This window comes from Marmota marmota, unplaced genomic scaffold (assembly GCF_001458135.2).
Source record: "Marmota marmota marmota unplaced genomic scaffold, marMar, whole genome shotgun sequence".
Lineage (NCBI taxonomy): Eukaryota > Metazoa > Chordata > Mammalia > Rodentia > Sciuridae > Marmota > Marmota marmota.
In genome coordinates this window covers 3168382-3187135 of record NW_026000249.1, presented here as the reverse complement: position 1 = coordinate 3187135, position 18754 = coordinate 3168382, and the positions used below count along the sequence as shown (strand labels likewise).

Sequence of the window (18754 nt, the reverse complement as noted above, 5' to 3'; positions counted from 1 at the left end):
AAGGGATGGAGGGAGGGGGGAGGGAGGAAGGGAAAATATTCTCTATCTTGGTTCTGCTGATGGTGTCATGGGTGTCTTTGAATTGTATAATTTAGAAGAATATTCTTTACATAAATTGTACTTCAATAAAACTGATTACAAAAAGACACAGAGGAAGGCTCCTTGGGCTCCCCTGGCCTGGATGAGGGAACAAGATGAAGGCAGAGATGATCTCAAGCCCATTCATAGACAAGGACAGTGCAGACAGAAGAGAGTGGTTAGCTTCCTGCATTACTGCCCCCAACACAAAGACTTCTTCTAATATGTACATTCTCCTCCATTCCCATGAGGTCAACTCACAGCTAAAGAATGGCGACTCCCATTGTGCAACCTGAGCCACATGTGTGCTATCCAGGAAGAATGTTTGCAAGGTCAGACTTTTTTTTTTAACACCTCTACATTCAGCCTGCCTTCAGCCTGGTTGGTATTTCTGTCACACAGAGCCCCTTGGCAGTAAACTGGCTGCTGTGTGCCGAGTCTGTTTTCTTTGATTTCTTTCCATGTCCCTTTAATTGCTGGCAGCTCCAGAAGTAATAAGAAGGTGGGAATAAAGGCTTAGTCAGAAGGCTCCAAGCTGGGAGTAGAGCCTGAAAGATGGGGATCTGCAAGCACCTCTGTGGTTATCAGCTCCTTTATTTAACCACTTACCAGAGTGTATCAGACAGTATTTTGCAATAACGAAGACAGAGCCATAGCAACCAGACTACAAAGAAAAGCACAGGCTTCTGGAAATGGCTGAGAGTCTCTGAAGAGATGTTAGCATTTTGCAGCTTCTATTTCTTTTTGTGTTTGTTTCCTTTTGGTAGCCACTGGAGATACACTGAGTTTTCTTTACACACCCCCAAAGTAGGGAACTTTTGATTTACCACAGCTGAGTGAGTGGGCCTATGATTGGAATTCTCTAGCTATTAGAAATACTAAATTGAAATCATTTTTCTCAGTCATTAAAAATAACCTTCTTGGAACATATTTTCTTAACTGTGATCTAATATCTGTTATTTTTTACATTAACAATAATCGTTTTATCCTTCTTAAAAAACAGGAAGTTGTGATTAAGTAAGAGGAGCCATAGTCCCCCCGCCCCATCTCCGTTCTTGTCCTGGCACTAGGCTAGTTAACTGAAAGTCCTTCACCAGAGGTGAGTCTCTTGTGTAAAATGAAAGCTGATCGGGGTCTCTACCCTGGAGTCACAGTTCCTGCAACTTCTTACTGTAGCCACTTTAGCTTTTGCCAAAAAAAAAAAGTGAAACACCCCCCTTCCCCTGAAAAGGAAAGGATAAAAAATGTGACCATCCCTGGAAGGTAAGCATGACACTGTATTGTCCATCTGGAGCTCACCCTTTAATAAATAAAGTAGATGTTTATTGTCCCTTTTCACCCACAAAAACATGCACTGCTCTGTGTTTAAAAGTGAAGAGGAAAGCCAAATGTGGTGGCACATGCCTGTAATCCCAGTGACTCAGGAGGCTGAGGCAAGAAAATCATAAGTTGGAAGGCAGCCTCAGCAATATAGCAAGGCCCTAAGCAACTTAGTGAAACCCTGTCTCAAAATAAAAAATAAAAAAAGGTTGGGAATATAGCTGAGTGGTATACTTACCTAGCATGAGCAAACCCCTGAGTTGCATCCCCAATACCACCAAAAAAAAAAAAAAAGGCTGGCTGGTAGGCAGTTGTGTTAACTCACTCCATTAATATGAAGTGAACCTTCTGTGTCCCAGTTGTAGGAGGAAAGACATGTAAATGATGATGAGGATGGGAACAGGGGTGAGCAACTAGAGGCAGTTGGGAGAGCTATTTTTCCCAAAAGGCCTTTAGCCTGGTAAAGGATAAATACCAACAACATATTTTGCATCAGGAGGCCACACCCTGATCCACCTTCAATCTTTAGGCTGGATTTGGTTAGGAGCTCACAGAAGTGATGGCACAGTAAATATTTACAGTTTAGAGATGGAGATGCCCTGAAGTCTGGACTCCTGGCATGCTGGAATACAGTGTAGAGTACGCAGGGGTTCTAACTAAGAATCGAGAGTCAGGGTTTCTATTCCTTCTTGAGTCACTACATGACCATAAGCTTGGTCCTGCCATGCAATTTTCTGGGTCTTTGTTTTAATTTCTAAGTGCTTCCTAGATCACTAATGTCTGCAGAACATTTAAAATATAAAGATTCTCTTAGGGCTAGAAAGAAGGTGCCTTAAAGATGAATCAGTGGTTCTCAGGCTAGAATCCCCTGGGACTTATTAACACTGAGATGGTTGTTCCCCACTCCTAGAGTTTCTGATCCAGTAGGTATGGAGCAGAGACCTGAAAATTTCATCTCTCACAAGTTTTCCAGGGAGAATGATGCCTCACCACATGTTGCAATTCACTGAGATAAACTAACGAGTTATTCCCAATCCACCCTGGATAGTCATCAGAATCACCTGAAAATATTTAAATAAATATTTTTATTAATATTTTAATAATATTTAATAATATAATATTCACCTGAAATTATTTTAATGACAACTGCCAGGACCTCATGCCATGTGTAGTAAATCATGGGTCTTAAATAGTCTAGAGTCTTCTGTGGAGCTCTAGGTTGGGGCTATCATGGTGAGTGGGCCAGAAGGAGCAGGAACAAACTCCAGGTCAGGAATCAGAGGCTATGATGATGGTCATGGGAACCATGACCCAGGTCATCACAGATAATGTTTATTAACTACTCAGTGCATTTATTTAGTACCTAAAAGGTGAGAGAAGGAGATATAATGGGAAAAGAAAAGCAGCCTTTGCATAGAGATGCTTGGGGAAGAGTTGAGGAAACTTCACAGAAAGTTCCAGATAGCATCAGTGTTAGATTACAAAATTTATTCCTGTATTCTTTTAATTTTTCCCAGGATAAAATCTAAATAATAATAAGAGCTTTTCAAAGAAAAATTCTGTGGCATGAATTCCTAAGGAATTAAATTCAATTTACTGATGTCTCAGCATTAAACAGGTCCTTAGATGCCATTTCAAGTAGTACCTGATAGAAGGCTTGCTCATTGAATATTTACTTGGTGGAACAGAGAGAAGGACCTGTTATGTTCCCTGATAATTACTTCTAGGCCAGCATCCTACAGCAAAGACACAAGCCTCCATAGCTCATCTTATTTAAAGCAACTCCTGCCAATTATTCAGATATTTGACTTGGGTTGTCTATTTGACCTTAGATCATCTGCTAGAACAAAATCCATCAGCAATTAGGTTCTGTCTCTTCAGGAAAAAAAAAAGAGCAGGCATTCATTGGCAGGCACAAATAAAATAAGTATAATGTGATAAACTTCTGTAATGCATACTTTAAAAAATTTTCCAAGGGTTTACTTAACTTGGGACAGCCACCTTATCCTACCTTCCAAACTTGCAATAGGACTAAAGCTCTTTAATTGTCTTGTATACTAATGTGATTGGTGCGATTATGTAACTAATGACATGACTATTTGGAGAATTGTCCCTGCCAACAAACATCATTTTGTAAAATTTCTTTCCAAGAAGAATGTAACTTCTTTGAGGTCTTACTCTTACATGCTTTATGTCCTTGCAACATTTAGCTGTTGAACACACATTGTGTTCATAATTTTCTTTCATTTTTTATCAAAGGAATACACAACAGACTCCCTGGATGGTATAACTGGTTTACTCAATAGTCAGAAAATAGTGCCTTGAATGCACCATTCAAAGTGCATTTGCCTTGAATTCAATAATGTTATCCTTGGGTTTTTCTCGAATCTGATTCACTCTCTTCTCAATACAGTTTATTCTATGGCCACAGAATAGAGTATAGACATCATGTTCCTCACCCACTAATGGAGTCAATCAGGGCCATTTTACTACCAATATGTAACCCATAAAATCATCTTATAATCCCCAAATAAGCACACAATAAAATTTATATATAACAAAGATGATCTGGGTTTGAATCTCAGCTCAAGTTTGGGTGTCTGATGACCCCAGACCAATCAGTTAAGCTCTTATAGCCTCCAATTCTTCATCTGAGAAATATGAACAGCCTTGTCCAATTTAGCTGTGTTTTATCTCTCTGATTTGATTATTCATAACAAAAGCAAAGACAGGGGTTTCTATCCTTTAGTATACTCCATGTTACCTGATGAGCTCCCCATTAAGCTGATAAAATACTTCAAGAACTAGTTACAAGAAGGAAAGTCTAGGTGTGGTGATGCACACCTCTAATGCCAGCAGCTCAGGAGGCTGAGGCAGGAGGATCACAAATTCAAAGCCAGCCTCAGCAACAGTGAGGCCCTAAGCAACTCAGTGAGACCCTATCTCTAAATAAAATACAAAGTAGGGCTGGGGATGTGGCTCAGTGGTTGAGTATTCCTGAGTTCAATTCTTGGTACCCCCCCCCAAAAAAAAAAGAAGAAGGAAAGGGACAAGGTAAGGAGGGACCACTGAGTTTAGGAGAAATGTAAAACTTAGAATTTTTCCTTTTTTCTTCTATTTTGTATTTTCTTAGCCAGAGGACAGGAAAAAAAAAAAAAAAACAGTGATGCTCCTGAATGTCAGCAGGGAGAATAGTGTTGTACAAGCCTATGAAACTTGAAAGAAGCTCAGAGACTTTGGAAATCTCTTTGCCTGACAACCTGTGGGTGTGGCTTCTAGGCTCACAGTCTTATTTTGTCCATCTCTGAATGCACAAAGGAGTACCTGGTGGTGAATTGCATTTTGTAAGTATTAACAGATCCTTACAAGAATCATGTGACTTGTTAATGTTTAAAATGTGACTGTTGTGTCTATCTCAGGCCCCTGGAAGCTAATTATGGAAAGACTTTTATTAAATGCCACGGACTAGACCATTTCCCTGCCTTTCTTGTCAACTGGTCCCATGTGGAGGTTACTATGGGCAACACTCCCTAGCAAAGGAGTAGTCATGTCTGCAGCCCTGGAGATTCCAGTAGCAACACTATTGTGCTCAGAGACATGGCCCTCTGGGATTTCATCCAAGCTGTAGAAAGACAGCCTGGGAGTGTGTGTGGGGGGGAAGCATTTTATAAACAAAACTAAAAGAACAGGGTGTCCATTTACAGTGCTGGGAAAAGAACCAACAAAGACTAATGAGTTGGACAGATCAGCAAAACTAATTTTAAGCTCCAATGTGCTGAAGAATAATTGTGTGTCACCTATACAGAGAGTCATTTTGAAGTCATTTCTTGGGGCCACTTTGCATGCAAAGTAGATTTCAATCAGGATGCAAGTGATATGAGAAGCACCAAGGTCATTTTGAAGAACAATGTTATGTATAAAAATGAATGCTCAAGCCTGACATGACAGCTCGTGCCTGTAATCCCAGTGACTTGGGGGGCTGAGGCAGGAGGATCTCAAGTTTGAGGCTGGCCTTAGCAGCTTAGCAAGACCCTGTCTCAAAAAAAAAAAAATAAGTAAAAGGCACTAGGATATAGCTCAGTGGTAGAGCACTCTTGAATTCAATCCCTAGTACCAAAAGAATATATTTAACCAGGAGGTTGGTGATGCCTGTCTTGGTGTAGGAATCACAGAGCACAGTGGTGATGAGAAGTTTCAAACTCTTTTGGTTGAGGATGGCTTTGGAACAAAACTAAAGCAATATGGAGAAGGAAGAGGAGAAAGTGCAATAGTGGCATTTTCTAGAAGCAGAGCTCACAACTGGGATTTAAGTGCATCAGAGTTATTAGATGTTTCTCTTAGTGCTCTCAGGAGAAAAGGAGAGAGGCAAGGGTTTGGTCTCGGCTGAGCTTCAGCCTGATTCATGGAGCCTCTGCAGCGTGAAGGGACCATAGAATTGCATGCTGAGGCAGGAAGACGGCTGCCTTTGGCATATCCCCACCTGAGTACTGCAGGGAGGTGGGCAGGTACATCAACCTCCCAGACGAGGTGACTCCCTTTGGTCAGGAGCAGTTCTCCAGAGAAGGGAGCAGCTGTGAGTGCCCAGCAGCTGGGTGAGGACGTGTCAGAACAATAAGGGGGACCCACTCTAGCTGCTTACTTAGAGCCATTAGTTCATTAGTGGCAAAGCCAAGACAAAAACTGTCTCTCAGCCTAATCGTAGCCATGTCAAGTCCATCTTTTATAATGGCAATACCTACTCTTATGCCATACTTTATAAAGCATTTTCAGGGCTATTACCTCCTTTTGAACCCACAGTAATTCTGGGATATAAACAAGGGCAGATATCTGTGTGTGCATTTCTTGAATGAGGACACGGAGGCTAAGAAAGTGATCTGGCCCAGGGTCATATATTTGAAAATACCATGGTTGTGACTAGAACCCTGTTTCCTGGGATACCACCATCAGAAGAGCTATTTAGTAGCTGGCCACCATTTAGCCCTTAATGCTTCATGTGTGCTGAGCATAGGCTCATCATTGATTTGTTTGTCCTTTGTCCCTCTGATGCTTTGGCAGTTGTGAGTCCCTAACAAGGACCCCCATCTGAGCAGAGCCTCACTCAAGGAATATTTAAGTTCTTTGTCATGTACATCAGCTCTGGTGTGGAGTTTCCAGTTTCTATTTCTAACTTTTAATACCCACTCTTAGTAATAAAAGCAAAATAATCTATTTTTATAAAATGACTCAGATGTCTCTGGAAACATTTTACAATGCTTGGAATGTTTTGTTTTAATAATTTCCGATCTGTATGCAATAAGGCATTTCAATGCAAGAACAAATATGAGATTGCTCACTCTAGTGGAGTTCAAATTTTGCTTTACACTTTGCTTGCATTTAAATTTAATCAGAGTTGATCCTCAGATGAGTTGAATTTGTTACAACCGCCTCAGCTATTTGCTTATTTATGGAGAGTGCTCTCTGCTTTTCTTCTTATCTCCCTCCTCCATTTCCTTAAGCCTCAAAAACCTTTTTATGATCTAATGGTTTCCTGCACTGACGTCTGGATATCCAGAGCCTGCTCCAAATTCTGCCATGGAATGTTCATATATTTACTGAGGTCACTGGCATAAGGGCATTGTGGAGTTGTAGAGTCACAAGATATTGGTTCCAGACCACAGTCCACCATGTACTGACCTTGTGAGTTTGTAGCAAAAGAGAATGTGGGTGTTTATAATTGTGTAAACCCTGTACCTAGAAAATATAATTTTTATATCTATTGTAGCAAAATAATTGTAGATTTCTCAAATGTTTGGTTACAAAAATGTTTACTGCTACAACTCTGCAAGAGAAGGAATTGCTTAGGGACTCATGGGGTGACAGAACGTTGTGTGTACCCCCATTCATATGTTGAACTCCTAATTCCCAATATGATAGTATTCAGAGGTGAGGCCTTTAGCAAGTAATTAGGTTTGGGAGGTGAGGGTCATGAAAGTGGAGTACAATGATGGAATTAATGTTCTCCTAACAGCAAAAAAAAAAAAACAGAGCTCACGTACTCCACTTTGGGTACACACCCACACTCTGTCTCTGCCATATAAAGGAGGATACAGCAAGAAGGTAGCCATATGCAAGCCAGGAGAGTATCCTCACCAACAATTTTAATTTTGGACTTCTAGCCACCCAGTCAATGGCATTTTGTTTTAGCAGCCCAAACTGAGTAGGACATATACAATAAAATAATATGTATTCATGGTTCTCATACTTGAATACAGGTTGGAATCCCCTAGAGGGACTGTTAACTAAAGCACATATTCATGTGTTCCCCTTCCGTCACCCCACCCTGAAGTTTTTGATTCAGTAAATCTAGGATGGGGTCCAGGAATTTATATTTCTACTAAGTCCCAAAGCAATGCAAATGTTGCTGGTCTGAACCCTACTTTAGGAGCAATTAATATATAAGAGCATCCAATGACATAATCTCTTTATATTGCTTAAAAGACAATTGATGTGGGCTGGGGTTGTGGCTCTGTGGCTCAGTGGTAGAGTGCTGTCTAGCATGTGCAAGGTTTGATCCTCAGCACCACATAAAAATAAATAAATAAAATAGAGGTATCGTGTCCAACTACAACTAAAAATAAATATTAAAAAATTGATGTGACAAAAGTACTTTAAATCTAGTTTTGTATACCAATGTTTTAAAAGTTGAAAAGTGGTTAACTGAGTTATCCTGAATGGCGGGATTATGGGGGTGGACATTTTTTGCCTGGGTTTAATCCCATCTCTAGCTCTCATCTTCTATAATATCTTGAACAGATTAACTAATCCACAGCAGCCACAACTTCCTTGCTTACAAACAGATAATGACGCATACCTCAAGGGGTTATTTTGACTACTAAGGGAAATATTGTAATATTTCTGTCTTTATTTAACAAATATCTTTGGAGCCCCTACTGTGCCCTGAGCACTGGACAGGGACTGGAGGTAAAATAACGAAGACTCAGTGTTTTGACTTCATACAATTGTAAGTCTATCAAGGAAAAGACACTCAACCTCCCTCATGTTTTTTCCCTGTACATATTGTATTTCAATGAAAGCACATCTTAAAATGATTACAAAGGAATACACTTTTGGATTCCTCTAAAGAGCCAGTCCCTCCAGTATAATCTTATTTAAACATCTTTTCAGGAACAAAAATGTATGAAGTGAGACAGGGGCTCCTCACAGTTTGGGCATTTCCTAGGCCTGGGTAGGTGTGGCTCTGTGTCCCCTGGGTGAGGGTTATTCCTGTTTACAGAGGGCCTGGAGGAATTTCCTGACAATCCCCAAACCCCTGCCCACAAAGGAAGGCTGGTTCTTTACTGAACTCTTCACGTGCAGCTCTAGAGGGAAAAGGGCCCTGCTCCCACCCACAAACCCGGAAGTAAGTGCCTCTCATCCTCTCAGTGAAGGCACTGGAGGCAAATTTCTTGATCCCACCCTGTTTAAAGGAGAGCTTGCTGAGGCAGGAGAATTGGGAGTACAAAGCCAACCTCAGCAACTTAAGAAGCAACTCAGTGAGACCCTGTCTCTAAATAAAAACACACAAAAAAGGCTGGGCATGTGTCTCATTGGTTAAGCACCCCCTGAGTTCCATCCCCAATACTCCCCCCCCAAAAAAAGGAAAGTTTGCATATCTGATATCCTTGAGACTTGTTGTCTGGAAGCCACCAACACTGTGGAGGACAACACTTCCAGTATCAGTTTTCACCCCAGTGATGTGTTGTTGATAGGGAAAGTCATTGGGGCTGTGGTCATTGAGCACAGTGGGAGAGGCCCCCAGGATATGGTTATCACAGGCAGAGCCTCACCTTCTGGGCACTGCCCTTCTGGACCTCCCTCTCAACCAAATCTCTGGCTTTATCTTTTGATAATGCAGGGTGTTTACCTTACCTGCCTCTGTACCCCTGAGGTCCCATAGGTAGTGGGTGTGTTTTACTGCCCTTTTAACTCTCGGCCTTTAACTATAAAAAGAAAGAAGGAAGAAGCTATATCAGCCCTTTAAACAAAAAACCCCAAAACCGAAACCATAAAACATTAAGACCAAAAAAAAATCAAGTAATTACTATATTTTAGAAGGAGATCATTTTTCATCAGGTATCTTAGATTTCATGTTTTCCGGCATTTATCAAACTTCTGGAAGAAAGTTGTAAAAATGCTCACCAGATGTCACTGTGGAAGGAAGGGAACACAACTCATGTGGTATGGGTCAATAAAAACCAACGTGGATGTAAATACTATGTTGTTGCCATTTATGGGACTATTAATATCTAGGTAAAACTATGGTGAAAAGGACCCCATGTGGTTTTGTGGAAGACAGAGTAGGCTTTGCTATAGGACTCTAGTGCTACAACTAATGATTAAAAAGAGAAAGACAACTAGCTTAAGAATTCATTTTTTAAATTGAGATACAATCCATAGACCATAAATTTCATCCCTTTAAAGTATGTTCTGAAAGTTGTGCAATAACCACCAGTTTCTAATTTCAGAACATTCCATTGCTCCAAAAAGAAACCTCAAACTCATTAGTAGTCCTTCCCCATTTTCTCCCCCCCACCCACCGCAATAGCAATGACTGCTTTTAGGGCAATGAAACTACTCTATGATTCTGTAATGGTAGACACATGCCATTATTCATTTGTCCAAACCTATAAGATGTATAACACCAAGAGTGAACCCTGATATAGGTTATAATGCGATAATGATGTGGCAATGTAGGTTCATCAATTGTAAACAAAGGTACCTCTCTGGTGGGGGATGTCAATGACAAAGGAACTATGCATATGTTGGAACAGAGGGTGTACTGGGGACCTTTATACTACCCTCTGAACCTAAAACTGTTCTAAAAAATAGAGTTCAGGGGCTGGGGTTGTGGCTTAGTGGTAGAGCGCTCACCTAGCATGTGCAAGGTGCTGGGTTCGATCCTCAGCCCCACATAAAAATAAAGGTATTGTGTCCAACTACAACTAAAAAAAATATTTAAAAAAATAAAGTTCAGCCATTTCTGATTCCTCTTTACTGTCTTCTGAAATATTCCTGGGGGAAGACAAGTTAAAGGATCCCATTTATTTGTTTCTTCCTTCCGAGTTTTACCAGTTTTATATTCATTTTTAGTAATTTTAAGAGGAAAAAGGACTGCAGGCCCCTTTCTCCAACAAAGAGCATAATCTATCTCTTCCTGATTACCAGGGCTTTTATTATCATCAAAGAATTTTGCCCACTAATGGCTGGCCCGATGTCACTGTAGTTCTCTTGACCTTTTCTTTACTTTGGGGGTAACAAGTATCATTTCTGCATTTAAGGCAGGAGAAAAATGAGAAACATGGAAAGGGACACACTGGCTGGCTTCATCTCTTTTTATCAAAGAGGCAAAAGCTTCCAAAGAGACCTGCTTCTGCCTCACTGCCCAGAATCAGGTCATGTGGCTCCTCCTAGCCATAAGAGGGTCTGGGGAACAGAGCTGAGCATACTGCTACTGCAAACAGAACTGAGATTATGTTAGCATGAAAGAAGGTAATCAATGGATATTGGAATGCAAGTAATAGTATTTGTCATCCACATTCCTAATAACCAACAGCTATGAGGCTCTCAATGTGATTTGAGTTAATGTATGTAAAGCATCCTTTTCAGTTAGCATCCAGTGTAGAATGGCTTTTATAATAATGATAATGACATTTATTATAGCAGGCCCTTTTCTCACATATTTTTTGTTTGATCTTAAATCAATTCTGTAGAAAAGTTAAGTCTTATCATTCCCACTGCACAGAAGAGAAACTCAAGACTCAGAGCACATCTAACAATGTGGACATGGTGTGCACAGAATGTGAGTATGATTCTTCTGCTTCTAAAGCCTGTGTTGAGAACTGTATTTCTTTCTGCCTGCTCAGTCAGCAGTGGATGCTGAACCTTCCCTAAGGTCACAGGACTTAAACTACTAAGGAATGAACAGGGCAACTAGAGTTGAGAGCCCATAGAAGACAGGCTGTGTGTGGTTTCCTCTGCTTCAGATGGCCTGGGGCTTTGGGGTTTCTTTATTGCAATATGCTAAAGGACATTCTGGCTGCACTTGTGGGCTAGCAAAATGTCGACTGAGGAGCTGTGGCCAGCTGTGGGAAGTCACACCCCTCAAACCTCAGATTACAATGGAACATTAACAAATAGTTCACTGAAGATTTCAGGACTGTAATCAAATGAGGTGCTGGGCAGAGAGGGGGCCCACCTTTGCCTTGGGTGCATGGCCAAAGCTTGCTTTTAGAGAGATAAATCTTTCAACACTGGAGTTTTCTGTTGGTTGCTGAAGCTTTTAATGACATAGGACTTTTGGGGGAGTTATAAGGGAATTTCAGAGACCATGACCTATAAAACCCCCTTCCACTAAACTTTAGACAAAATGTCTTATGTATGACCCTGTGAAGAAATGTTAGACAATACTTGGAAATATTCAAAAGGATAATAGCTTGTCCTTGCAAAGTTATAATGCAGCACTATCAAGCCCATCCAAGTGTGTTTCATTCTCTAGGAAGATACATCTATGTTTGACTTACTATTTACCATTGATTAGGACCAGGACTCTATGAAAGGAGAAGTTAATTTGTAGTTTGATAAGCTGCAAACAATATTTAGAGAGTTGCAAATTATTTCTATTTGGTAAAAAAAATAAACAAATGTCCCTGAAAGTTAGGCTTATATTTCCTTGAAGCATATAAAAGTTTTGTATCTATCTTTGCAATCATATTTTAACATTTTTTACTGACTATAGATACATAAGTCTCTCCTACACCCTTGCTTCCTTGTTAATGAGTAAAATATGTCTTTGATAACTGCTCACCATATATTTGTATAAAGGTCACATTTCTACCTTTTCAAAATTTGCTTTGGCAGCGTCTTAGCAATTCTTGTAGAGAGAATCAACTACAGTTTAAGGAATTTAGCAATGTGAAGATTATAAAGTGCAAAGAGGAAAATCCCACTGGGAGTATATGTGCAATTTAACTTGATCCTGGCCTTCGGCTGTTCATAAACACTGCCTAGAAGCTGTTCCTCATGGTGTATTGGTGTTGGACTAGAGAACCAAAGCAAAATAAACAACATAATGCAAAATGAAAAAGCCCTATGGAAATGAATGGATGAACAACGAAATTACAATTTTAGAAGTAAAATGGAATCTGGTAGTTGTGGCTGCACAGTGAGCATCCTTCTAGCTTCTAAATTCTGTCTACTGGTACTGTCTGCCCATGCCCAGAACCTATTTTCAAGGCTATATGTACTGCATGGAATTTCTGGTGCAAAGAAAACCAAGCTTTATCAAATATATGTTAACCTGATCTCTACAACAATCATTTCCTCCTCCAGAGGAGAGGAGACATATTATAAAGACCCTAAAGACAGTGCCTTCTCAAATCCAGACAACCTTTACTGGTCCCACCCAATGCCTCCAATCCATTGATAAGGACTTGCCTGAGATCCGATTCTAGAAACACTTGTTAGGTATAGTAATAAAGGATTACAATGACACTTATTTATTTTTCAACCAGCTTGGTAATGAAGCTGACAGTCTGTTGACAGACAAGGATATTTGTGAAGTAAAGCATGCATTTGTGTGTGTGTGTGTGTGTGTGTGTGTGTATTAAAGGGCTCCTGCTTGAAGCCACTCTTCAATTTGGCACTTCCCCTTTAATGTAAACAGAGATCATGGAAGATCCATGTATTTTGGTACATTTGTTACCAGAAGAGTAACCATCTAGACCACATCGTCAGAGTTTCCTTGCAATCCCTGGCCACAGATCACCCCTGCTAGGCCAGTGGGAGGGGTAGGCTGAGAGTGTTAGAAGAGTTGGTTTGTTTAACTCCAGTAGTTTTACTTCTCTTGGCCAAAAAAATGACCCCCTAGGATTTCCACCAGATAGGTCACAAGAAAAAGCTCAGGGATAATCCATGTCAAACTTCTGTTGTACATGCTATGTGCAAATAACAAATGCCTTTAAAGAGTAAGTCCATATGATGATATGGTCATTGACATCTAGAATCCATTTACTGTCATTGTCACATCCTGGGCCCTCAAATAGTTTGCCTTTTGTTCAAAGAAAAATACTATATATATAGTCATAGGGAAGGTTTTTATTTTTGGCATTTCTCAATACAAGGGCCCTTCATCTCACTTATTAAAAATAATATTTTATGTATTATGTTATATGCCTAGATATCAACTGAGAGGAAATCACATATGTGTCAGAAGGTCTTTGCATTGTGTTTGTTGTAAGGTACTGGATTTGTTGTGGTCTCTTTCATGTTCTCATATCACTATCCCACTGATGTAGTAAAGCTTATTTCAAAAAAGGACATTAGATTATTCTGGCATTACTTCTTCCAGAAAGCCCTCACTCGATTCTAATGATTCTATTAGAATCTCAAAGCCAAATCTTTGGTAATCATATTAGACACTTATCCATTGGTCAACAGTCTTCAGAAACTGAACTCAGGTTCAAGAGCTCAGATTAAGTTTCCTCAGTTTTCTAGGATATCTCTTGTCCTAGCAAAGAGACTTAAAAATATTTACAAACAGTAAATAGTTGAAAAAAATCAAGCCATTTTCAACTGTGTCAAATGATTCTCACCAAAACATAAGCTCTCCCATCTGTCTCTTAAAGTAACATTTCCCTATAGCTCTTTGAAACATTTCCTTCTCTTGCTTAGAGATATAAACTTTCCTTGGTCTTTATTAAATTGAAATAAACATGTTAGTTCTTCTTTTTGTTTTTCTGATTGAGAATATCACCACTGTGCTTCTTTAACAATTAATGGGTTGAATAAGATGTCTTTGTGACTTGCTATATACTTCCAAGGGATAGTATACTGGAAAGTAAAAGTCTAGTTTCAAGAATGGCATATTTGTCTTAAAAAGGAAAAATCGATCATATAATAATATCTGGTATAAATTCTGACTCCTTTTGCAATATCATTCTTCACATGACTCAATTAAGAAAAATAATTGTCTCCATTTTGTTTTATTTCCTTTTTTTCCCCACAGCACGCAGAATACTTACCAAGAGCTGCTATGTCAAAATGATCTGGGAACCGGGTAGTTTGGGGAGCTTTCTATTCACCAAAATCTCCTAGCAGCTTTCCTTTCCATTTCTAGCACTGTAAGATGAAGGAGTAAAACAAACCAAACACTTCACATTACCATTGAAGTCTTCTCTACTCTAATTAAATTTGTACTTCAGTGAATTCTTCAAGTCTTAACTTTTCTGAAGAAGCAATAGAGGTTAACACTCTTCTTTCAAAAAACCTAGACCCAAAGTCCTTTGTAAGTTTTCTCCAATACTTAAGTCCTACATGCCTTTCTGTTTGGTTTCTCGGGCTCTGGGCTTGTGATGATATTTACTTTCACTGCCAGAGGACTACAGGCAGATTGGAAGAGCTGGCGTGAGAAAGTTAAAGAAATTCTGCTGAGAAAGAAAAAGTGGAGAGATAAGACTTACCCAGGACAGAGACATTTCATGAGAAAAGTGTTTTAAGCCAAGAAAATTAAGATTTAAGGCTGAGCTGGGCATCTGTAATGCCAGGTAGTCAGGAGGCTGAGGCAGGAGGATCATGAGTTCAAGGCCTTGGGAAACACACTGGACCCTGTCTCAAGAAAAAGAAAAGAAAAAAGCCTGAAACTGAGCCAGGACTGGGGATCCAAAGCTAAAGGGCTTTTTATCCAGTTACCAAGAAAGGTGTGCTGAGAGTACTAGATTTTCGGTACAGAATGGAAAGAAAATAGCAGTAGCAGGATGAAACAAAAATGTAATTCATCTTGTCATACTTTTATTGAACATCTACTTTTTATGAGTAGGCAAGAGAATAAGAACAAGGGAGGGTCACTTCCTTCATGTAACTTGCAACTTAGTTTGCATAACTGCCTGTCCTGTACTTCAGAAGTCTGTAGAAGAACAACTCGTGCTTCAAACTGAGCCAAACTGAAAGACATAAAACTAACTATATTGTGTATCCCCACAATTCCATCATACAAGAAAAGTGGTGTTCATTCAGGAGAAGTTTTTTTTGTTGTTGTTGTTGGGTTTGGTTTTTTTTTCCAGGAGATAGTGGGCCATGTCTAAAGAGAATTTTATTTGATATAACTGGGAAAAGAGAGGCTTCTAGCATCTGTGGGTAAAGGCCAGGGATGCTCCTCAACATCTTGCTGTGTACAGGACAAACCCCACAGCAAACCCTGATGTGGCCCAATATGTCTGGAGTGCCAAGGCTGAAGAACCTTGCACTAGAGTAAATGGCTTTGCACACTTTCAGCAACTGATCAGGCGTGGCCACTGCTTCCTGTGTAGCTTGACACATTATGGGGATGAGGGTCATGATACAAGAAAAGCAAATGGGGGGAATGCATGAGAAATTCCACCATTCCTTTGGCCACTGCAGCAGAAAGTTACCCAAGCTGCAATGAAACAGCTCTGGGAGTTTTTTGTTTGGATAAATTTCATCAGAGTGTGCACTCAGGGAATACCTGCTCCTCTAAAATTAGTAGAAGCCAAACATCATCAGATCAGAGGATAAATCAGGTGCAATGAACACCATAAAACTCTTCCTGAACTAAACAGAAATGATTTACACATCATGTATGTCCCTGCCAGCTCCCAGCAGTGTGGCTAATTGAGAATGAATATTATCTCCATCACAGGTGGACATTTGAAGGGCAAAATTGGGTTCTGAACTATAGTTGCTTATAAGTAAGCAAACAAAAGCCATATCATGTTTGTGTGTATTTTAAGAAGATTATATGCATCAATTTACTCCAAAACATTCATCATTAAAAACAAGTTAAAGATGTGCCATTGTGTGTCTTTTGTGTGTGTTTATGTGCGTGTGCACACTTGTGTAGTTTTAAAACTAAATTTCTTTCTAGTCTATGAATTGGCAATGAAATAGACATTGAATAGCTTGGCCTTTATTATTGCAGATTTTCTCACTTAGAGTTCTTCTTGCCCTTTTTCTTTTTTGATTTCCTCAGGATGCTGTGCGTTTATTGTCAGGCCACCCAGGGATGTCCTAGATCATGCAAGGTGTTGTGACATAGGCTTGCATTCTTGGGAGCACTACCCTCTGGCTGGGGAAGTGCTGGGAAAAGGTCAGGGTAGAGGAAGCGCAGATGTCAGAGATCTAAGAGCTTATGTGAAGCCCAAAGCAGCAGCTGTGGCCCTCCCCCATCTCTTCCTCTTTGGACAAAGCCTTTATGTCTCACTGTTCCTATCAAAGGCACAAGAGAACACAACAAATTACCCAAAGAAGAGTCAAATGATGCTCCTTCCATCCTTGTCTCAGTTGTGTTGGCAAGGTCCCAGCCAAGTTGTGCCGGGTCTGTAGGCATCCTTCATTCAGTATTTGGCTCCTTAGCCCATCTCCTGAAGCAGCAGAGTGTTGGGAGTGGTCCCGAGTCAATGTTATTTTCACTGAGCATAAAGGCTGTTCCAAAAGTAATTATGATTCAGATGTTTCTTACTGACCTGCTCCCAAATACACTCATGGGGCAGAAATAAATTAATTTTATAGGGTAAAAGATACTCTGGCTAATAAACTTACTCCATGTATGTAATCTGTCAGATCAACAATTAGATGATGGTTTACAGACATCATAAAAAAGGAATCCTAGGCTTGAAGCCCTTGTATCTTGTTTTAAGTTTGTGCTATTAACAAACTTTAAAAAGGGGAGAGATATATATGGATGGAGACTTTGGAGAAAATTAATTTTGTGACTTGGGAGGAATTTCCTTAAGTTAAGGCTGTTGAGGTTAAAGGTCATGTATATGGTAAAACTGGAAGGGAACCAGTGCCTGGTGTGGAAAGAAAGAGCCAAAAGCAAAGCAAGCTTAGAATATCTAACAGAAAAAGAAGAACTGTGCATAATCAAAAGCCAAACATGCATTGTTAAGACTGCGTGCTATGGAGATAAATTCTGCATTCGAAACAATTTCTGGGTTATGCATTGAATTCCCCCATGGAAAAAGAAATCCATCTACATTCTTGTAACTGTAATATGTACAAGCCAAAAGGGCTAAAGGACTTTGCCACAGCCCCTATTAGCATAGTTATTACTAGAATAAAAGCACATAGTTTAGTAAATTTCAGTGAAACTGGTCAGAATATATTTCTTCGCAGAAAATTACCACTTACATTTCCAAACCCTTGGTATGGATACGGTCAGTCTTTGGAGCCAAAATAAATAAATACAAGACAAGGGTCCACTAAAGGAATTCAAACAAATGGGAAACTTAGCTACTTGAAGTTGACACAGGAAGTTGATGGTTTCACATTCACAAACCAAATAGCCCTAGGAAATGAGAAGATATCATATACTGAAGGCAGCCATGAAAAAACATTTGCAGAACACCTAGAACAGCCCCCAGTGCACAGCTTTGGTTTCCTTTAAAGCTGTCATCATAAATGCAGGAAATCTGGAAGTCTACTCTACGTCTGATGTTGTACATTACACAACTTCATGAGAATGTTGCATTTGGCAGGGCTCATGTTACTTTAACACAGAGGTCAGCAAACCATGGCCTGGGAGCCAAATCCTGTCTGCTGCCTGCTTTTGTACAGCCTTTGAGCAGAGAATGATTTTTATGTTTGTAAATGATGAAAAAAATAAGCAGGAAAATCATATTTCAAGACATATAAAGATGAATTGAAATTTCTAATTCATTGTCTATGAATAGTCTGTTTGGAACAATGTCATGCCCAGTTGTTTCCATATTGTCTGTGGCTGCTTTTGGACTCAAAGGGCAGAGTCAAGTAGTTGTGATGGAGATTTTACATATGTCCTGCAAAGATGAAAATATTTACCATCTGGTCCTTTATAGACAAAGTTTGCCAACCCCTACTCTAATGTATAAAGTCAGCTTAATATGAAAGTAAAAGCACAAACAACTATATGTCGAAAAAAAAGAAGAAGGCACTGTTCATTAGTCGATTGTCATCAGTGGCACTTGAGCCTCTCCCACACATCTGCACCCACTTGCATGCCATTCTGGCCAGGAGAGCAGCCCTCTTCATCATAACCTTGTCATCCTTCCTGGTGTTCCATCTGTGCTAAGCTCAGGTGCGGTTTGAAATCTGATACAAAGGTTGGAATTAGTTCTTATTTTAGCTGATTTAGGTTACCTAGGTTACACAAAAATAGCTGAAATATCCATATAAATGAAAAACAAATGTATACAGAGTTGGAGCAATCAGTTTTCAGAAGAAAGAGAAATGTTCCTTTTGACGGAACCCCCCATTGCTAATGAGCTTCCTGGTGCTAAGTGAAGGAAAGGAGGAAAGGGACTTTTGTGGGTCCCAGCAGGACCTT

General features: G+C 39.8%; 1 long non-coding RNA gene across 1 annotated transcript; it reads left to right on the top strand.

Annotated features, from left to right (window-relative positions):
• The first annotated feature begins 4543 nt into the window (after positions 1-4543).
• LOC125614108 lies at positions 4544-16244 on the top strand. Its single transcript, XR_007344744.1, has 3 exons — positions 4544-4742; positions 11148-11236; positions 14441-16244. It is a non-coding gene; the product is annotated as an uncharacterized LOC125614108 (long non-coding RNA).
• Positions 16245-18754: the final 2510 nt, after the last annotated feature.